Below are 24250 nucleotides of genomic sequence, written 5' to 3'. Positions count from 1 at the left end.
TTCAATTGTGTATACAGTTGACTTTCATATCATGCACATTACTAGCATCACAACAGAGCCAATAGTGTTGTTGTACATGTAGACCCGTGGTACCCATCTGAAATCTTGTTGCGCCATGTAGTTTCCCACGCTTTGTATTCTTTCACTGTTGCTTTGTCTTGAACTGATATGATTTGAACCGTGTCTCTATTTTGATTTGGCAAGACAATGCAGTGACCATAGGACATAGATATATGTTTGTTTGATGCTTTTATTATGTACTAGTACTTGGCAGTAGAAGACTTGGTAGTTTAATCCTGTCCACCTTACTAATGAACTGGTTCACCGAAATGAGTTTCATATACTAGTACATGCTAAACTTGTTATGTGTCTGCTTGTTTCTTCTTTTAGAATGCTGACAGAATATTGAGGAAGAGTGCCTTATTAAGCAATGGTAAAGGAAGTAATGCAGATAAGGTTCAGGATAGTGACACATCCTTGTTGGTCTCCAACAAAGCTGATAAAACAGCTAAGGAAGACTATCTTGAAGACAGCGAGACAACCCCAAAGTCCTATCTTGGTTTAGTGTTCAAATTACTGGCCACTACCGCTTGCACAAGCTATTCAAACTCACTGTCTGAATCAGTTCGGTTTCTTGAGTCTCAACTACAAGATGAAAGACATCGATCAGCTGTGCTGCGACAAGAAGCGGAAGGACTGCGGAAGTCCCTGGAGCATTCAGATGCATACTTTCTAGTGCAACAGCAAGCGTTGGAGGATTTTAGTGCCAAACAGGACAAAGCTAATCAGCTTGCTAAGCTTATTGCCAGCATGGTGGATACCCAGGATAACGTTTCTTGAGCTCTTCTGAAGTTGTTTCAGTTATGCTCTTGTTTTGCTGCCGCGTTTATTTGCACTGGTGGCCAATTTTGACGGCCAGTGTATGTAATGTGCTGCTTTGTTCCCTATATTTGCACTGGTGGCGAACTTTGATGCCCAGTGGATGTAATATGTGTAATAGCGGTAATAGGCTAGTGTTAATTGCTTGCTTATTTATTTCCTTATTGTCTTGTTTAGTTGTTTTCTTGTAGTCATTGCAGTTCTTTTTCTATTTTTTTCTAGTGGCCACAATAGCCTATTTTTGGTAACTAGGCCAAAATAATCATGGCAACACACGAACTGTTGTAACCATGGGCCTCCTGCAGGCCGTATGATCCATGGTCCTTCGTCCGGCCGTAGGATCCATCGTCCTTCTATACGGGCCTTAGGGTCCATGGGCCTTCTACGGGCCGTAGGGTCCATGGGCCTTCTACGGGCCGTACGATCCATGGGCCTTCTACGGGCCGTACTATCCATGGGCCTCATACGGGCCGTAGGATCCATGGGCCTTCTACGGGGCGTATAATCATTTCGCCATTCATGGGTCGTACTATTCGTGGACCATAATGGGCCGTTAATAGGCCGCATTTGATAACTCTATGAAAACAGCCCAACGGGTTTTTTTGACATGAAAACGGCCCAACGTATTAACGGTCCGCAAACGGGCCGACTGTAACGACGGGCTGAATTTGGCCCACAAGCAGAAAATGACAGTAACGGGCCGTATGTAACCGAATGCTGCAAATGAGCCCAAGAATCAATGGGCCCTGAGAAGGCCGAAAGATAACTTGGGCTGGAAACGGCCCAATGGAATAACATGCCGTTAATGGGTATAAAGTGATACACTGTTCATTACGGGCCAGTTTCACCACGGGCCGTTAATGGGCCAAGAGTTACAAAGGTCCTCATATGGGCCGAAAGAAGTCATGGGCCACACATGGGCCGGAAGTTAAAATGGATGGAATCATATTGGACGGCCCAGATGACGCTACTGGGCCTAATTCGGATAGGGCATAACGGGCCCTGGGTTAGCGGGTTGTAAATGGGCTATATGCGAACAGGCCGTTAACAGGCTTTCCGTGGGCCGGCCCGCCACCTTTTGACCAAGTCAAATGGGCCGGCCTTTTCACAGGAATGGGCCTCTGTTGGGCCGTGCCACGTGTTGCCGTATCATAGGCGCCTTAGGTCCAATGAGCGGATGACATCTGTCCCAACAGTGAGCCGACACGTGTTTCCTCCAGCTAATGATGATTTTACACGTGGAAAATCCCCATTGGTCGCGGCTGTTAACGGGTTATCGGATCCAAAACCCGACCCGATAGCTTAACGGCGTTCCGTTATGGTGGATGCCACGTGTCGGTCACCCTTGACGAAAGCACTTCTGTGATGCGCGATTTATCGTCATGGAAGTGGACACTTCCGTGATGATAATTTTGGCAATGTCATGGAACACTTCTACGATAGCACAGGTATGACTATCTTGATTCTGTCATAAATTTGTCATGGATGTACATGCATGACAGAAAACACGACCTACTTTGACAAACACGTATCATCACAGAAGTGTATTTTTTTGTAGTGATAGCATGAAACATATGGATCCAAATCAGCCCCTTACGAAGAAACGCATAAACTAGGGTTTAAGCTTCTGTCACTCTAGCAAACCATCATCTACTTATTACTTCCCAATGCCTCCCTCTAGGCTCAAACAATGGTAAAGTGTCATGTAGTCGACGTTCACATGACACCACTAGAGGGATGACAACATACATCTCATCAAAATATCGAACGAATACCAAATTCACATGAGTACTAATAGCAAGACTTCTCCCATGCCCTCAGGAACTAACGTAACTACTCACAAAGCATATTCATGTTCATAATCAGAGGGGTATTAATATGCATAATGGATATGAACATATGATCTTCCACCAAGTAAACCAACTAGCGTCAACTACAAGGAGTAATCAACACTACTAGCAACCCACAGGTACCAATCTGAGGTATGGATACAAAGATTGGATACAAGAGATGAACTAGGGTTTGAGATGAGATGGTGCTGGTGAAGATGTTGATGAAGATTGACCCCCTCCCGATGAGAGGATCGTTGGTGATGACGATGGTGATGATTTCCCCCTCCCGAAGGGAAGTTTTCCCGGCAGAACAGCTCCGCCAGAGCCCTAGATTGGTTCAGCCAAGGTTCCGCCTCGTGGCGGCAGAGTCTCGTCCCGAAAGCTTGCTTATGATTTTTTTCTCGATGAAAGACTCCATATAACAGAAGATGGGCATCGGAGGGCCACCAAGGGGCCCACGAGCCAGGGGGCGCGCCCCCATCCTCGTGGCTGATGGGTGGCCCCCCTCTGGTACTTCTCGCGCTCAGTATTTTTTATATATTCTGGAAATAACTCCTGTGAAGTTTCAGGACTTTTGGAGCTGTGATACGTCCATTTTGCATGATGCTTTTATATCGATATTTATTGCATTATGGGCTGTTATTACACATTATGTCACATTACTTATGCCTATTCTCTCTTATTTTACAAGGTTTACATAAAGAGGGAGAATGCCGACAGCTGGGATTCTGGGCTGGAAAAGGAGCAAATATTAGAGACCTATTCTACACAGCTCCAAAAGTCATGAAACTTCACGGAAGTCATTTTCAGAATATATAAAAAATACTGAGCGCAAGAAGTTCACCAGGGGGGCCACACCCTGCCCACGAGGGTGGGGGCGCGCCCTACCCCCTGGGCTCGCCCCCTGCCTCGTGGGCCCCCTGGTGGCCCTTCGATGACCATCTTCTGCTATATGGAGTCTTCCGATGAGGAAAAAATCATAAGCCATCTTTCCGGACGAGACTCCGCCGCCACGAGGCGAAACCTTGGCGGAACCAATCTAGGGCTCTGGCGGAGCTGTTCTGCCGGGGAAACCTCCCTCCAGGAGGGGGAAATCATCGCCATCGTCATCACCAACGCTCCTCTCATCGGGAGAGGGCAATCTCCATCAACATCTTCACTAGCAACACCTCCTCTCAAAACCCTAGTTCATCTCTTGTATCCAATTCTTGTCTCTAAGCCTGGGATTGGTACCTGTGGGTTGCTAGTAGTGTTAATTACTCCTTGTAGTTGATGCTAGTTGGTTTATTTGGTGGAAGATCATATGTTCAGATCCTTTATGCATATTAATACCCCTCTGATTATGAACATGAATACGCTTTGTGAGTAGTTACGTTTGTTCCTGAGGACATGGGAGAAGTCTTGCTATTAGTAGTCATGTGAATTTGGTATTCGTTCGATATTTTGATGAGATGCATGTTGTCTCTCCTTTAGTGGTGTTATGTGAACGTCGACTACATGACACTTTACCATTATTTGGGCCTAGAGGAAGGCATTGGGAAGTAATAAGTAGATGATGGGTTGCTAGAGTGACAGAAGGTTAAACCCTAGTTTATGTGTTGCTTCGTAAGGGGTTGATTTGGATCCATATGTTTCATTCTATGGTTAGGTTTACCTTAATACTTTTGTTGTAGTTGGATGCTTGCAATAGAGGTTAATCATAAGTGGGATGTTTGTCCAAGTAAGGGCAGCACCCAAGTACCGGTCCACCCACATATCAGATTATCAAAGTACCGAACGCGAATCATATGATCATGATGAAACCTAGCTTGACGATATTCCCATGTGTCCTCGAGAGCGCTTTTCTCTATATAAGAGTTTGTCCAAGCTTGTCCTTTGCTACAAAAAGGATTGGGCCACCTTGGTGCAATTTATTTACTTTTGTTACTTGTTGCTCGTTACCAATTATCTTATCACAAAACTATCTGTTACCTATAATTTCAGTGCTTGCAGAGAATACCTTGCTGAAAACCGCTTATCATTTCCTTCTGCTCCTCGTTGGGTTCGACACTCTTACTTATCGAAAGGACTATGATAGATCCCCTATACTTGTGGGTCATCAAGACTCTTTTCCGGCGTCGTTGCCGGGGAGTGAAGAGCCTTTGGTAGGTGGAATTTGGTAAGGAAAAATTTATATAGTATGCTGAAATTTACTGTCACTTGTTATTATGGAAAGTAATCCTCTGAGGGGCTTGTTTGGGGTATCTTCACCCCGACCAGTAGAGCAAAGAGTTGCTCCTCAACCTACTGAACCTACTGAAAATGAAAATGAAAATGTCTGCTTTGAAATTCCTTCGGGTATGATAGAAAAACTGCTAGCTAATCCTTTTACAGGAGACGGAACAATGCATCCTGATGAGCACCTAATATATGTGGATGAAGTTTGTGGATTATTTAGGCTTGCAGGTGTACCCGGAGATGTTATTAAGAAGAAGGTCTTCCCTTTATCTTTGAAGGGAGATGCATTGACATGGTATAGGCTATGTGATGATACGGGGTCATGGAACTACAAATGATTGAAATTGGAATTTCATCAGAAGTTTTATCCTATGCATCTTGTTCATCGTGATCGCAATTATATATATAATTTTTGGCCTCGCAAAGGAGAAAGCATCGCTCAAGCTTGGGGGAGGCTTAAATCAATGTTATATTCATGCCCCAATGAGCTCTCAAGAGAAATGATTATTCAAAATTTTTATGCTTGGCTTTCTGATAGCAATCACACCATGCTCGATACTTCTTGTGCTAGCTCTTTTATGATGAAGACTATTGAATTCAAATGGGATTTATTGGAAAGAGTTAAACGCAAATCTGAAGATTGGGACCTCGATGAAGGTAAGGAGTCAGGTATGACACCTAAGTTTGATTGTGTTAAATCTTTATGGATACCGTTGTTTTCCGTAAATTTAGCACTAAATATGGACTTTTCTCTGAGATAGTAGCTTCTTTCTGTGAATCTTTTGCTACTCATGTTGATCTCCCTAGGGAGAAGTGGTTTAAATATCATCCTCTCATAGAAGCAAAAGTAGTTGCACCTATTAAAGTTGAAGAAAAGACTATCACTTATAATGATCCTATTGTTCCTACTTCTTATGTTGAGAAACCACCTTTCCCTGTTAGGATAAAGGATCATGCTAAAGCTTCAACTGTGGTTCGTAAAAGTAATATTAGAACTTATACACCTCCTGAGCAAATTAAAGTTGAACCTAATATTGCTATTGTTAAAGATCTCTTGTCTGATAATATTGATGGGCATGTTATTCATTTCCGTGATGAGACTGCTAGAATTGCTAAACCTTGTGCTAAAGATAAACCTAGATCTTTGGTAGGCATGCCTGTTATTTCTGTTAAAATAGGAGATCATTGTTATCATGGCTTATGTGATATGGGTGCCAGTGCTAGTGCTATACCTCATGACTTATACAAAGAAATTATGCATGATATTGCACCTGCTGAGATAGAAGATATTGATGTCACAATTAAACTTGCCAATAGAGATACTATTTCACCAATTGGAATTGTTAGAGATGTTGAAGTCTTGTGTGGGAAAATTAAATATCCTGCTGACTTTCTTGTTCTTGGTTCCCCACAAGATAGCTTTTGTCCCATTATATTTGGTAGACCCTTCTTGAACACAGTTAATGCTAAGATAGATTGCAAAAAGGATGTTGTTACTATTGGTTTAGGTCATATGTCTCATGAATTTAATTTCTCTAAATTTCGTAGACAACACCGTGAAGAGGAATTGCCTAGTAAAGATGAAATTATTGGTCTTGCTTCTATTGCCGTACCTCCTAGTGATCCTTTAGAAAAATATTTGCTAGACCATGAAAATGATATGTTTATGAATGAAAGAAGGGAAATAGATGAAGTATTCTTTAAACAGGAACCCATCCTGAAACACAACTTGCCTGTTGAAATCCTAGGGGATCCTCCTCCACCCAAGGGTGATCCCGTGTTTGAGCTCAAACCGTTACCTGATACTCTTAAATATGCTTATCTTGATGAGAAAAAGATATATCATGTTATTATTAGTGCTAACCTTTCAGAGCATGAAGAAGAGAGATTATTGAAAACTCTGAAGAAGCACCATGCTGCTATTGGATATACTCTTGATGATCTTAAGGGCATTAATCCCACTCTGTGTCAACACAAAATAAATTTGGAGGATGATGCCAAACCAGTTTGTGATCATCAACGACGGCTGAATCCTAAGATGAAGGAAGTGGTAAGAAAGGAAATACTAAAGCTTCTTGAGGCAGGTATAATTTATCCTGTTGCTGATAGTCAGTGGGTAAGTCGTGTCCATTGTGTCCCTAAGAAGGGAGGTATTACTGTTGTTCCTAATGATAAAGATGAGTTGATCCCGCAAAGAATTATTACAGGTTAAAGGATGGTAATTGATTTCCGCAAATTAAATAAAGCTACTAAAAAAGATCATTACCCCTTACCTTTTATCGATCAAATGCTAGAAAGATTATCCAAACATACACATTTTTGCTTTCTAGTGGTTATTTTGGTTTCTCTCAAATACCTGTGTCAGCCAATGATCAATCAAAGACTACTTTTACTTGCCCTTTTGGTACTTTTGCTTATAGCCGTATGCCTTTTGGTTTAGGTAATGCACCTGCTACCTTTCAAAGATGCATGATGGCTATATTCTCTGACTTTTATGAAAAGATCTGTGAGGTTTTCATGGACGATTTCTCCGTCTATGGATCCTCTTTTGATGATTTCTTGAGCAACCTTGATCGAGTTTTGCAGAGATGTGAAGAAACTAATCTTGTCTTGAATTGGGAAAAGTGCCACTTTATGGTTAATGAAGGTATTGTCTTGGGGCATAAAGTTTCTGAAAGAGGTATTGAAGTTGATAAAGCCAAGACATCTTGGGAAAAGTGCCACTTTATGCTATTGAAAAGATGCCATGTCCCAAGGACATCAAAGGTATAAGAAGTTTCCTTGGTCATGCCGGTTTTTATAGGAGGTTCATTAAGGACTTCTCAAAAATTTCTCGGCCTCTGACTAATTTATTACAAAAAGATATACCATTTGTCTTTGATGATGATTGTGTAGAAGCATTTGAAATACTTAAGAAAGCATTGATCACTGCACCTATTGTTCAGCCACCTGATTGGAATTTACCCTTTGAAATTATGTGTGATGCTAGTGATTATGCTATAGGTGTTGTTCTAGGGCAAAGAGTTGATAAGAAATTAAATGTTCTTCAATATGCTAGTAAAACTCTAGACAATGCTCAGAGAAATTATGCTACTACCAAAAAGGAATTCCCAGCAGTTGTATTTGCTTGTGATAAGTTTAGACCATATATTGTTGATTCTAAAGTAACTATTCACATGGAACATGCTGCTATTAAATATCTTATGGAAAAGAAAGATGCTAAACCTAGACTTATTAGATGGGTTCTTGATACGTCTCCAACGTATCTATAATTTTTTGATTGCTTCATGCTATATTATCTACTATTTTGGACATTATTGGGCTTTATTATCCACTTTTATATTATTTTTGGGACTAACCTATTTTAACCGCAGGCCCAGCCAAGAATTGTTGTTTTTTTTGCCTATTTTAGGGTTTCGAAGAAAAGGAATATCAAACGGAGTCCAAACAGAATGAAACCTTCGGGAACGTGATTTTCTCACCGAACATGATCCAGGAGACTTGGACCCTACGTCAAGAAACAAAGGAGGAGGCCACGAGGTAGGAGGCGCGCCTACCCCCCCACCCCAGGCGCGCCCTCCACCCTCGTGGGCCCCCTATTGCTCCACCGACGTACTCCTTCCTCCTATATATACCTACGTACCCCCAAACGATCAGATATGGAGACTAAACCCTAATTCCACCGCCGTAACTTTCTGTATCCATGAGATCCCATCTTGGGGCCTGTTCCGGAGCTCCGCCGGAGGGGGCATCCATCACAGAGGGCTTCTACATCAACACCATAGCCTCTCCGATGAAGTGTGAGTAGTTTACCTCAGACCTTCGGGTCCATAGTTATGAGCTAGATGGCTTCTTCTCTCTTTTTGGATCTCAATACAATGTTCTCCCCCTCTCTTTTGGAGATCTATTCGAGGTAATCTTCTTTTTGCGGTGTCTTTGTTGAGACCGATGAATTGCGGGTTTATGATCAAGATTATCTATGAACAATATTTGAATCTCCCCTGAATTCTTTTATGTATGATTGGTTATCTTTGCAAGTCTCTTCGAATCAGTTTGGTTTGGCCTACTAGATTGATCTTTCTTGCAATGGGAGAAGTGCTTAGCTTTGGGTTCAATCTTGCGGTGTCCTTTCCCAGTGACAGTAGGGGCAGCAAGGCACGTATTGTATTGTTGCCATCGAGGATAACAAGATGGGGTTTTTATCATATTGCATCAATCTATCCCTCTACATCATGTCATCTTGCTTAAGGTGTTACTCTGTTTTCATGAACTTAATACTCTAGATGCATGTTGGATAGCGGTCGATGAGTGGAGTAATAGTAGTAGATGCAGGCAGGAGTCGGTCTACTTGTCTTGGACGTGATGCCTATATACATGATTATACCTAGATATTCTCATAACTATGCTCAATTCTGTCAATTGCTCAACAGTAATTCGTTCACCCACCGTAAAATACTTATGCTCTTGAGAGAAGCCACTAGTGAAACCTATGGCCCCTGGGTCTATCTTCATCATATTAATCTTCCAATACTTAGTTATTTCCTTTGCTTTTATTTTACTTTGCATCTCTATCATAAAAATACCAAAAATATTATCTTATCTTATCATATCTATCAGATCTCACTCTTGTAAGTGACCCTGAAGGGATTGACAACCCCTTATCACGTTGGTTGCGAGGAGTTATTTGTTTTGTGCAGGTACGAGGGACTCACACGTAGCCTCCTACTAGATTGATATCTTGGTTCTCAAAAACTGAGCGAAATACTTATGCTACTTTGCTGCATCACCCTTTCATCTTCAAGGAAATCCAACGCAGTGCTCAAGAGGTAGCAGAGAAGATTTCTGGCGCCATTGCCGGGGAGTCTACGCAAAAGTCAACATACCAAGTACCCATCACATACCCTTATCTCCCGCATTACATTATTTGCCATTTGCCTCTCGTTTTCCTCTCCCCCACTTCACCCTTGCCGTTTTATTCACTCTCTCTCTCTCTATCCTCCCTCTCTTTCTCTATTTACCTCTTTTGCCTGCTTGCTTTTTGTTTGCTTGTGTGTTAGTTTGCTTGCTTGTCACGATGGCTCAAGATAACACTAAATTGTGTGACTTTACCAATACCAAAAACAATGATTTTATTATCACTCTGATTGCTCCTCTTACCGATGCTGAATCTTGTGAAATTAATGCTGCCTTGCTGAATCTTGTTATGAAAGATCCATTTTCTGGCCTTCCTAGTGAAGATGCCGCTACCCATCTAAATAGCTTCGTTGATCTATGTGATATGCAAAAGAAGAAAGATGTGGATAATGATATTGTTAAATTGAAGCTATTTCCTTTTTCGCTTAGAGATCGTGCTAAAGCTTGGTTTTCGTCTTTGCCTAAAAATAGTATTGATTCTTGGAACAAGTGCAAAGATGCTTTTATCTCTAAGTATTTTCCTGCCGCTAAGATCATCTCCCTTAGAAACGATATTATGAATTTTAAGCAACTTGATCATGAACATGTTGCACAAGCTTGGGAGAGGATGAAATTAATGATATGTAATTGCCCTACTCATGGTTTGAATTTGTGGATGATTATACAAAATTTTTATGCCGGATTGAATTTTGCTTCTAGAAATCTTTTAGATTCGACCGCGGGAGGCACTTATATGGAAATCACTTTAGGAGAAGCTACTAAACTCCTAGATAATATTATGGTTAATTATTCTCAATGGCATACTGAAAGATCTACTAATAAAAAGGTGCATGCGATAGAAGAAATTAATGTTTTGAGTGGGAAGATGGATGAACTTATGAAATTATTTGCTAGTAAGAGTTTTTCTTCTGATCCTAATGATATGCCCTTGTCTACTTTGATTGAGAATAATAATGAATCTATGGATGTGAATTTTGTTGGCAGGAATAATTTTGGTAATAACGCGTATAGAGGAAATTTTAATCCTAGGCCTTATCCTAGTAATCCCTCTAATAATTATGGTAATTCCTACAACAATTCTTATGGAAATTATAGTAAGATGCCCTCTGATTTTGAATCTAATATTAAAGAATTTATTACTTCGCAAAAGAATTTCAATGCTTTGATTGAAGAAAAATTGCTTAAGATTGATGAGTTGGCTAGGAACGTTGATAGAATTTCTCTTGATGTTGATTCTTTGAAACTTAGATCTATTCCTCCTAATCATGATATCAATGAGTCTCTCAAATCCATGATAATTTCCATTGATGAGTGCAAAGAAAGAACCGCTAGGATGCGTGCTAAGAAAGATGCCTTTATAAGAGCGTGTTCTTCTAGTTCCTATGAAAATAAAGATGAAGATCTAAACGTTATTGATGTGTCCCCTATTAAATCTTTGTTTTGCAATATGAATCTTGATAATGATGGGACTGAATATGATCCACCTTTACCTAGAAGGCGTTCCAAAAATTCGGAGTTCTTAGATCTTGATGCTAAAATTGATAAAAGTGAGATTGAAGAAATTAAAACCCTAGATGTTGCTAAACCCACTATTTTGGATTTCAAGGAATTTAAGTATGAAAATTTCTCTTTGATTGATTGTATTTCCTTGTTGCAATCCGTGCTAAATTCTCCTCATGCTTATAGTCAAAATAAAGTGTTTACTAAACATATCGTTGATGCCTTGATACAATCTTATGAAGAAAAACTTTAGTTGGAAGTTTCTATCCCTAGAAAACTTTATGATGAGTGGGAACGAACTATTAAAATTAAAATTAAAGATCATGAATGCTATGCTTTTTGTGATTTGGGTGCTAGTGTTTCCACGATTCCAAAGACTTTGTGTGATTTGTTAGGTTCCGTGATTTTGATGATTGCTCTCTAAACTTGCACCTTACGGATTCCACTATTAAGAAACCTATGGGAAGAATTAATGATGTTCTTATTGTTGCAAATAGGAATTATGTGCTCGTAGATCTTATCGTTCTTGATATAGATTGCAATCCTTCATGTCCTATTATTCTTGGTAGACCTTTCCTTAGAACGATTGGTGCAATTATTGATATGAAGGAAGGAAATATTAGATTCCAATTTCCGTTAAGGGAAGGCATGGAACACTTTCCTAGAAAGAAAATTAAATTACCTTATGAGTCTATTATGAGAGCCGCTTATGGATTGCCTACCAAAGATGGCAATACCTAGATCTATCCTTGCTTATTATGCCTAGCTAGGGGCGTTAAACGATAGCGCTTGTTGGGAGGAAACCCAATTTTATTTTTATTCATTGATTTTTTTTCTCCTGTTTAGTAATAAATAATTTACCTAGACTCTTTTTTGGTTGTGTTTTTTGTGTTTAATTAGTGTTTGTGCCAAGTAGGAGCGTTGGGAAGACTTGGGGAAAGTCTTGTTAATCTTGCTGTAAAAAACAGAAACTTTAGCGCTCACGAGAACTGCTGCCATTTTTATTTTGAAAGTGTTATTTAGTTAATTATTTTTGAAGATTATTAATAGATAAATTCCTCACGTCCAGCAATTTAGTTTAGAATTTTTGGGGTTCCAGATCTTGCGCTAGCTACAGATTACTACAGACTGTTCTGTTTTTGACAGATTCTGTTTTTCGTGTGTTGTTTGCTTATTTTGATGAATCTATGGCTAGTAAAATAGTTTATAAACCATAGAGAAGTTGGAATACATTAGGTTTAACACCAATATAAATAAATAATGAGCTCATTACAGTACCTTGAAGTGATCTTTTGTTTTCTTTCACTAACGGAGCTCACGAGATTTTCTACTTTGAGTTTTATGTTGTGAAGTTTTCAAGTTTTGGGAGATTTGATGGATTATGGAACAAGGAGTGGCAAGAGCCTAAGCTTGGGGATGCCCATGGCACCCCCAAGATAATCTAAGGACACCTAAAAGCCAAAGCTTGGGGATGCCCCGGAAGGCATCCCCTCTTTCGTCTACTTCTATCAGTAATTTTACTTGGAGCTATATTTTTATTCACCACATGATATGTATTTTGCTGGGAGCGTCTTGTATAATTTGAGTCTTTGATTTTTAGTTTACCACAATCATCCTTGCTGTACACACCTTTTGAGAGAGCAATACATGATTTGTAATTTTTTAGAATACTCTATGTGCTTCGCTTATATCATTTGAGTTATATAGTTTTGCTCTAGTACTTCACTTATATTTTTTAGAGCATGGTGGTGGATTTGTTTTATAGAAACTATTGATCTCTCATGCTTCACTTAGATTATTTTGAGAGTCTTAAATAGCATGGTAATTTGTTTAAATAATCCTAATATACTTGGTATTCAATAATAGTAAAAACTTTCTTATGAGTGTGTTGAATGCTATGAGAAGTTTGATACTTAATAATTTTTTTGAGATATGAAGATGGTGATATTAAAGTTGTGCTAGTTGAGTAGTTGTGAATTTGAGAAATACGTGTGTTAAAGTTTGTGATTCCCATAGCATGCACGTATGGTGAACCGTTATGTGACGAAGTCGGAGCATGATTTATTTTTTGACTGTCTTCCTTATGAGTGGCGGTTGGGGATGAGCGATGGTCTTCTCCTACCAATCTTTCCCCCTAGGAGCATGCACGTAATACTTTGCTTTGATAACTTGTAGATTTTTGCAATAAGTATATGAATTCTTTATGACTAATGTTGAGTCCATGGATTATATGCACTTTTCTTCCTTCCACCATTGCTAACCTCTCTAAATACCGCGCACCTTTCGCCGGTATCATACACCCACCATATACTCCTCAAAACAGCCACCATACCTACCTATTATGGCATTTCCATAGCCATTCCGAGATATATTGCCATGCAACTTTCCACCGTCCCGTTTATTATGACACACTCCATCATTTTCATATTACTTAGCATGATCATGTAGTTGACATCGTATTTGTGGCAAAGCCACCATTCATAATTCTTTCATACATGTCACTCTTGATCCATTGCATATCCCGGTACACCGCCGGAGGCATTCATATAGAGTCATATCTTGTTCTAAGTATCGAGTTGTAATTGTTGAGTTGTAAGAAAATAAAAGTGTGATGATCATCATTATTAGAACATTGTCCCAGTGAGGAAAGGATGATGGAGACTATGATTCCCCCACAAGTCGGGATGAGACTCCGGTGGAAAAAAAGAGGCCATAGAAAAAAGAGAAAAGGCCCAAATAAAAAAATGAGAGAAAATGAGAGAAGGGACAATGTTACTATCCTTTACCACACTTGTGCTTCAAAGTAGCACCATGATATTCATGATAGAGAGTCTCTCATTTTGTCACTTTCATATACTAGTGGGAATTTTTCATTATAGAACTTGGCTTGTATATTCCAATGATGGGCTTCCTCAAAATGCCCTAGGTCTTCATGAGCAAGCAAGTTGGATGCACACCCACTTAGTTTCTTTTGTTGAGCTTTCATATACTTATAGCTCTAGTGCATCCGTTGCATGGCAATCCCTACTCACTCACACTGATATCTATTGATGGGCATCTCCATAGCCCATTGATATGCCTAGTTGATGTGAGACTATCTTCTCCCTTTTTGTCTTCTCCAAAACCACCATTCTATTCCACATATAGTGCTATATCCATGGCTCACGCTCATGTATTGCGTGAAGATTAAAAAAGTTTGAGAATGTCAAAAGTATGAAACAATTACTTGGCTTGTCATCGGGGTTGTGCATGATTTAAATATTTTGTGTGGTGAAGATAGAGCATAGCCAGACTATATGATTTTGTAGGGATAACTTTCTTTGGCCATATTATTTTGAGAAGACATGATTGCTTTGTTAGTATGCTTGAAGTATTATTATTCTTATGTCAATATTAAACTTTTATCTTGAATCTTTCGGATCTGAATATTCATACCACAATTAAGAAGAGTTACATTAAAATTATGCCAAGTAGCACTCCACATCAAAAATTATCTTTTTTATCATTTACCTACTCGAGGACGAGCAGGAATTAAGCTTGGGGATGCTTGATACGTCTCCAACGTATCTATAATTTTTGATTGCTTCATGCTATATTATCTACTGTTTTGGACATTATTGGGCTTTATTATTCACTTTTATATTATTTTTGGGACTAACCTATTAACCGGAGGCCTAGCCCAGAATTGTTGTTTTTTTGCCTATTTTAGGGTTTCGAAGAAAAGGAATATCAAACGGAGTCCAAACGGAATGATACCTTCGGGAACGTGATTTTCTCACCGAAGATGATCCAGGAGACTTGGACCCTACGTCAAGAAACAAAGGAGGAGGCCACGAGGTAGGGGAGCGCGCTTACCCCCCCAGGCGCGCCCTCCACCCTCGTGGGCCCCCGGTTGCTCCAACGACGTACTCCTTCCTCCTATATATACCTACGTACCCCCAAACGATCAGATACAGAGCCTAAACCCTAATTCCATCGCCGTAACTTTCTGTATCCATGATATCCCATCTTGGGGCCTGTTCCGGAGCTCCGCCGGAGGGGGCATCCATCACGGAGGGCTTCTACATCAATACCATAGCCTCTCCGATGAAGTGTGAGTAGTTTACCTCAGACCTTCAGGTCCATAGTTATTAGATAGATGGCTTCTTCTCTCTTTTTGTATCTCAATACAATGTTCTCCCCCTGTCTTGTGGAGATCTATTCGATGTAATCATCTTTTTGCGGTGTGTTTGTTGAGACCGATGAATTGTGGGTTTATGATCAAGATTATCTATGAACAATATTTGAATCTCCTCTGGATTCTTTTATGTATGATTGGTTATCTTTGCAAGTCTCTTCGAATTATCAGTTTGGTTTGGCCTACTAGATTGATCTTTCTTGCAATGGGAGAAGTGCTTAGCTTTGGGTTCAATCTTGCGGTGTCCTTTCCCAGTGACAGTAGGGGCAGCAAGGCACGTATTGTATTGTTGCCATCGAGGATAACAAGATGGTTTTTTTTATCATATTGCATGAATCTATCCCTCTACATCATGTCATCTTGCTTAAGGCGTTACTCTTTTTCATGAACTTAATACTCTAGATGCATGCTGGATAGCGGTCGATGAGTGGAGTAATAGTAGTAGATGCAGGCAGGAGTCGGTCTACTTGTATTGGACGTGATGCCTATATACATGATCATACCTAGATATTCTCATAACTATGCTCAATTCTGTCAATTGCTCAACAGTAATTCGTTCACCCACCGTAAAATACTTATGCTCTTGAGAGAAGCCACTAGTGAAACCTATGGCCCCCAGGTCTATCTTCATCATATTAATCTTCCAATATTTAGTTATTTCCTTTGCCTTTTACTTTGCTTTTATTTTACTTTGCATCTCTATCATAAAAATATCAAAATATTATCTTATCATATCTATCATATCTCACTCTCGTAAGTGACCGCGAAGGGATTGACAACCCCTTATCGCGTTGGTTGCAAGGAGTTATTTGTTTTGTGCAGGTACGAGGGACTCGCACGTAGCCTCCTACTGGATTGATACCTTGGTTCTCAAAAACTGAGGTAAATACTTACGCTACTTTGCTGCATCACCCTTTCCTCTTCAAGGAAATCCAACGCAGTGCTCAAGAGGTAGCAGTTCTCTTGCTACAAGAATTTGATTTGCATATTATTGATAGAAAGGGAGCTGAGAACCCCGTTGCAGACAACTTGTCTAGGTTAGAAAATGTGCTTGATGACCCACTACCTATTGATGATAGCTTTCCTGATGAACAATTAAATGTCATAAATGCTTCTCATACTGCTCCATGGTATGCTGATTATGCTAATTACATTGTTGCTAAATTTATACCACCTAGTTTCACATACCAGGAAAAGAAAAAGTTCTTCTATGATTTGAGACATTACTTTTGGGATGACCTACATCTTTATAAAGAAGGAGTAGATGGTGTTATTAGACGTTGTGTACCTGAGCATGAACAAGAATAGATCCTACGCAAGTGTCATTCCGGGGCTTATGGAGGACACCACGCTGGAGATAGAACTGCACATAAGGTATTGCAATCCGGTTTTTATTGGCCTACTCTCTTCAAGGATGCCCGTAAGTTTGTCTTGTCTTGTGATGAATGTCAAAGAATTGGTAATATTAGTAGACGTCAAGAAATGCCTATGAATTATTCACTTGTTATTGAACCATTTGATGTTTGGGGCTTTGATTATATGGGACCTTTTCCTTCCTCTAATGGGTATACACATATTTTAGTTGCTATTGATTATGTTACTAAGTGGGTAGAAGCTATTCCAACTAGTAGTGCTGATCATAACACCTCAATTAAGATGCTTAAAGAAGTTATTTTTCCAAGGTTTGGAGTCCCTAGATATTTGATGACTGATGGTGGTTCACATTTTATTCATGGTGATTTCCGCAAAAGGCTTGCTAAGTATGATGTTAATCATAGGATTGCATATCCTTATCACCCACAGTCTAGTGGTCAAGTAGAATTGAGTAATAGAGAACTCAAATTAATTTTGCAAAAGATTGTTAATAGATCTAGAAAGAATTGGTCCAAGAAACTTGATGATGCATTATGGGCCTATAGAACTGCATATAAAAACCCTATGGGTATGTCTCCGTATAAAATGGTTTATGGAAAAGCATGTCACTTACCTCTCAAACTAGAACATAATGCATATTGGGCCATTAAAGAGATCAATTATGATTTCAAACTTGCCGCTGAGAAGAGGTTATTTGATATTAGCTCACTTGATGAATGGAGAACCAAGCCTACGAGAATGCCAAATTATTTAAAGAAAATGTTAAAAGATGGCATGACAAAAGGATACAAAAGCGTGAGTTTAATGTAGGTGATTATGTATTATTATACAACTCTCGTTTAAGATTTTTTGCAGGAAAACTTCTCTCTAAATGGGAAGGTCCTTACGTTATCGAGGAGGTCTATCGTTCCAGTGCCATAAAAATCAACAACTTCGAAGGCACAAATTCGAAGGTGGTGAACGGTCAAAGAATTAAGCATTATATCTCAGGTAATCCTATAAATGTTGAAACCAATGTTATTGAAACCGTAACCCCGGAGGAATACATAAGGGACACTTTCCGGAATGTTTCAGACTCCGAAAAGGAATTGGTATGTGGTACGGTAAGTAAATCGACTCCAAAACAGTTCTAATGGAAATTTTCTCCCGTTTTGGAATATTTAGAAAAATAGAAAAATAAGAAGCAGTCCGGGAAGGACACGAGGCCTCCACGAGGGTGGAGGGTGCGCCCTAACCCCCTGGGCGCACCACCTACCTCGTGGGCACCTCGTGTGTTCTCGGGACTCCGTTTTCTTACACATTACCTATTTTGGTCGGTAAGCATTCATTATATAATATCCCGAAGGTTTTGACCACCGTATCACACAAAAATCTCTTGTTCTTGTTGCGAGCTGTTTTCTGCTAGGGTTGTCAAAGCTAAGCATCATGTCATCTCCCTCCTCCTCCAACAATGAGGGCAACAACGCTTGGTTAATGAAGATAGAGCTGAAGAGAGAAGGACCCATGGAGATCAACAAGGATGAAAGGATCAAGAAGACCACGGAGGACCAAGTTCAGGCAACAGAAGACATCCTTCAACTTGATCAAAATCTTCTTACCCCAACTGAGATCGAAGCTTTCAAGATGATTGAGTTAGATCGTATACAAAATAAGTATGTCACACGTGAAAATATTTTGTTGAAGGAGCATATCATCGCACTCAAAGGCATTATCCGCAAGTTAGAAGACCTCCTACGCTCGATGTGCGACCATCCATCATCAACAAATCCACCTTCTTCACCAACAAAGAAGAACTGAGTATCTGGTATGGGCACTCCCCTTGGAAACTGCCAAGCTTGGGGGAGTGCCCCGGTATCGTATCACCATCACTTTTATGTTTACTGTTTTTCTTAGTTCGATCCTTTTGGTAATATCTTGATCTAGTAGAATAAAAGTTTTTAGTATGATCTGGTTGTGAGTTTTGCTTTATGATCCTTCTATGTAATCGAGTCTGTGAGCTATATAATAAAGATTAGTGTGAAGTCAAGGGCTTGATTATTTTGCCATGATCTTGAGTGGATAAAATAAAAGAGAAAGAACAAAAAGAAACAAAGAGATCATATGGATCTTATGGAGAGTAATGAGCTCACATATAAAAAATATGATGAATAAAAGTTGTTGAGAGTTGACAAACATAGTTTTGGTCATCGTTGCAATTAATAGGAAGTAATAAAGAAAGAGAGGTCTTCACATATAAATACACTATCTTGGACATCTTTTATGATTGTGAGCACTCATTAAAATATGACATGCTAATGAGTTGACGTTGGACAAGGAAGACAACGTAATGGGTTATGTTTTCTTACATCTGAGACAAATTATATTGTCATGGATCATCCCACATGGTTGAGCTTGCCTTTCCCTCTCATGCTAGCCAATTATTCACACCAAGTAGAGATACTACTTGTGCTTCCAAACGCCCTTAAACCAGTTTTTCCATGAGAGTCCACCATACCTACCTATGGATTGAGTAAGATCCTCCAAGTAAGTTGTCATCGGTGCAAGTAATAAATTTTCTCTCTAAATATGTATGACTTATTAGTGTGGGAGAAAATAAGCTTTATACGATCGTGTGATATGGAAGAAATAAAAGTGACAGGCTGCATAATAAAGGTCCATATCACAAGTGGCAATATAAAGTGACGTTCTTTCGCATTAAGATTTTATGCATCCACCATAAAAGCGCATGACAACCTCTACTTCCCTCTGCGAAGGGCCTATCTTTTACTTTTATCTTCTACCTTACATAAGAGTCATGGTGATCTTCACCCTTCCTTTTTTACATTTTATCTTTTGGCAAGCACAACATGTTGGAAAGATCCTGGTATATATGGCTAATTGGATGTGAGTTTTCATGAACTATTATTGTTGACATTACCCTTGAGGTAAAACGTCGCGAGGCAAAACTATAAGCCCCTATCTTTCTCTATGTCCGATTAAAACTCCATACCCATAAGTATTGCGTGAGTGTTAGCAATTGTGAAAGACTATATGATAGTTGAGTATGTGGACTTGCTGAAAAGTTCTTATATTGACTCTTTCCTATGTTATGATAAATTGCAATTGCTTCAATGACCGAGATTATAGTTTGTTAGTTTTCAATGAAGTTTATGATTCATAGTTGAAATTGTGATTGAATTGTTACTCTAGAATAAGAGATCATATGACAAGAATTATATAAGTTGCCATTCTAAGAATGATCATGATGCCCTCATGTCCGTATTTTATTTTTATCGACACCTCTATCTCTAAACATGTGGACATATTTTTAGATTTCGGCTTTCGCTTGAGGACAAGCGAGGTCTAAGCTTGGGGGAGTTGATACGTCCATTTTGCATCATGCTATTATATTGATATTTATTGCATTATGGGCTATTATTACACATTATGTCACATTACTTATGCCTATTCTCTCTTATTTTACAAGGTTTACATAAAGAGGGAGAATGCCAGCAGCTGGGATTCTAGGCTGGAAAAGGAGCAAATATTAGAGACCTATTCTGCACAGCTCCAAAAGTCCTGAAACTTCACGGAAGTCATTTTCAGAATATATAAAAAATACTGAGTGCAAGAAGTTCACCAGGGGGCCACACCCTGCCCACGAGGGTGGGGGCGCGCTCTACCCCTGGGCGCGCCCCCTACCTCGTGGGCCCCCTGGTGGCCCTCCGATGACCATCTTCTGCTATACGGAGTCTTTCGATGAGGAAAAAAATCATAAGCCATCTTTTCGGACAAGACTCCGCCGCCACGAGGCGGAACCTTGGCGGAACCAATCTAGAGCTCTGGCGGAGCTGTTCTGCCGGGGAAACTTCCCTCCGGGAGGGGGAAATCATCGCCATCGTCATCACCAACGCTCCTCTCATCGGGAGAGGGCAATCTCCATCAACATCTTCACCAGCATCACCTCCTCTCAAAACCCTAGTTCATCTCTTGTATCCAATTCTTGTCTCTAAGCCTGGGATTGGCACCTTTGGGTTGCTAGTAGTGTTAATTACTCCTTGTAGTTGATGCTAGTTGGTTTATTTGTTGGAAGATCATATGTTCAGATCCTTTATGCATATTAATACCCCTCTGATTATGAACATGAATACACTTTGCGAGCAGTTACGTTTGTTCCTGAGGACATGGGAGAAGTCTTGCTATTAGTAGTCATGTGAATTTGGTATTCGTTCGATATTTTGATGAGATGTATGTTGTCTCTCCTCTAGTGGTGTTATGTGAACGTCGACTACATGACACTTTACCATTATTTGGGCCTAGAGGAAGGCATTGGGAAGTAATAAGTAGATGATGGGTTGCTAGAGTAACAGAAGCTTAAACCCTAGTTTATGCGTTTCTTCGTAAGGGGCTGATTTGGATCCATATGTTTCATGCTATGGTTAGGTTTACCTTAATACTTTTATTGTAGTTGCGGATGCTTAAAATAGAGGTTAATCATAAGTGGGATGTTTGCCCAAGTAAGGGAAGCACCCAAGCACTGGTCCACCCACATATCAGATTATCAAAGTACCGAACGCGAATCATATGATCGTGATGAAACCTAGCTTGACGATATTCCCATGTGTCCTCGGGAGCGCTTTTCTCTATATAAGAGTTTGTCCAGGCTTATCCTTTGCTACAAAAAGGATTGGGCCACCTTGCTGCACTTTATTTACTTTTGTTACTTGTTGCTCGTTACCAATTATCTTATCACAAAACTACCTGTTACCTATAATTTCAGTGCTTGCAGAGAATACCTTGGTGAAAACCGCTTATCATTTCCTTCTGCTCATCGTTGGGTTCGACACTCTTACTTATCGAAAGGACTACGATAGATCCCCTATACTTGTGGGTCATCAAGCTGTGCAAAATAGGTCTATAATATTTGCTCCTTTTCCATCCTAGAATCGCAGCTGCCGGCATTCTCCCTCTTCATGTAAACCTTGTAAAATAAGAGAGAATAGGCATAAGTATTGTGACATAATGTGTAATAACAGCCCATAATGCAATAAATATCGATATAAACGCATGATGCAAAATGGACGTATTAACTCCCCAAGCTTAGACCTCGCTTGTCCTCAAGCGAAAGCCGAAATCGAAAAATATGTCCAGATGTTTAGAGATAGAGGTGTCGATAAAAATAAAATACAGACATGAGGGCATCATGATCATTCTTAGAACAACAACATATATATTTTTTGTCATATGATCTCTTATGCCAAAGTAACAATTCAATCACAATTTCAAATATGAATCATAAACTTCATTGAGAACCAACAAACTCTAATCTCAGTCACTGAGGCAATTGCAATTTATCATAACATAGGAAAGAGTCAATATAAGAGCTTTTCAGCAAGTCCACATACTCAACCATCTTTTAGTCTTTCACAATTGCTAACACTCATGCAATATTTATGGGTATGAAGTTTTAATCGGACATAGAGAAAGATAGGGGCTTATAGTTTTGCCTCCCAATGTTTTACCTCGAGGGTAATGTCAACAATAATAGTTCATGAAGACTCACATCCAATTAGCTATATATATCAGGATCTTTCCAACATATTGTGCTTGCCAAAAGATAAAATGTAAAAAGGAAAGGTGAAGATCACCATGACTCTTATGTAAGGTAGAAGATAAAAGTAAAAGATAGGCCCTTCGTAGAGGGAAGCAGAGGTTGCCATGCGCTTTTATGGTTGGATGCACAAAATCTTAATGCAAAAGAACGTCACTTTATATTGCCACTTGTGATATGGACCTTTATTATGCATTCCGTCGCTTTTATTTCTTCCATATCACAAGATCGTATAAAACTTATTTTCTCCGCACTAATAAGTCATACATATTTAGAGAGCAATTTTTATTGCTTGCACCGATGACAACTTACTTGAAGGATCTTACTCAATCCATAGGTAGATATGGTGGACTCTCATGGAAAAACTGGGTTTAGGGATATTTGGAAGCACAAGTAGTATCTCTACTTGGTGCAAAGAAATTGGCTAGCATGAGAGGGAAAGGCAAGCTCAACATGTTGGATGATCCATGACAATATAATATATCTCAGATGAAAGAAAACATAACCCATTACGTTGTCTTCCTTGTCCAATGTCAACTCTTAGCATGTCTGAAAGTGCATTATATCGACTAGAGGGGGGGGGTGAATAGGCGATTTTTATGAAATTCTTCACTGAGGAATTTGCTGGTGAGGAAATTCCTTAGCGAAGAACTACTAGCAGCAGAATAAGTACTCAGAAGTAAACACAACAGAATACAAGCATAGTCATCATGATGAAATGAAGACAGGCACAGAGTACAGGAAGCGTAATCACATGATAACTCAGGATGAAGACAAACAGACTGAAGAAATTGAACTGAGGAAATTGAGAAAGTCTTCAGTCAAAGTCTTCAAACACAGATATGAACAAACATACAACACAGTTATGAGGAAATGAAAGAGTTGAGGAAATAGAACCAGTAAGCTCGGTGAAGACAATGATTTGGTAGACCAGTTTCAACTGCTGTCTCAGTTGTACGTCTGGTTGGAGTGGCTGAGTATTTAAACTCGAGGACACACAGTCCCGAACACTCAGTCAAGGACACTTAGTCCAAGACACCCAGTCCTCACCGTATTCTCCTTGAACTAAGGTCACATAGACCTCGTCCAATCACTCGTGGTAAGTCTTGAGGCGACTTCCAAACCTTCACAAACTTGGTCACTCGGCGATCCACAATTCCTCTTGGATGCTCTAGACCATGACGCCTAACCGTCTGGAAGAAGCACAGTCTTCAAAGGAAACAAGCATCAAATCCACTCAGGATCAATCTCTTCAGTGATGCTCAATCACTTGGGGTTTATAGGTGTTTGGGTTTTGGGTTTTTGGTTTTTCCTCACTTGATGATTTTCGCTCAAAGTCCTCGGAGGATGGGTTGCTCTCAAATGACAAGTGTCAGTTTCTCTCGGAGCAGCCAACCAGCTAGTGGTTGTAGGGGGCGGCTATTTATAGCCTAGGGAGCAGCCCGACATGATAAGACATAAATGCCCTTGAATGATATGACCGTTAGGTGGATAGATATTTTGGGATAGCTGGCGCATAGCACAACAATGGTCGGAATTTTGAGTAGCAAAATGCTCAGGGCTATCATGTTCCTCACTGTGTAGGCAATCCGCACTGGCGAATTCCTAACTCCTTAGTCAGGAAAAATTCCTCAAAGACCAGAAGAACTTTGTCTCTGTCACTGAAGAAATTGACTGAACTGTATGAGATTTCTAATGGCTTCACTCGAAGGGATTGGTAGGTGTAGGATTTTGGGTTGAGCATCACATGGAAATTTTTCCTTAGTA

This window comes from Triticum urartu, chromosome 1A (assembly GCF_056163025.1).
Source record: "Triticum urartu cultivar PI428250 chromosome 1A, HENAU_Tu73, whole genome shotgun sequence".
In the NCBI taxonomy this organism is placed as follows: domain Eukaryota; kingdom Viridiplantae; phylum Streptophyta; class Magnoliopsida; order Poales; family Poaceae; genus Triticum; species Triticum urartu.
The sequence above is the reverse complement of the archived record's forward strand: the minus strand, read 5'-3'. Positions refer to the sequence as shown.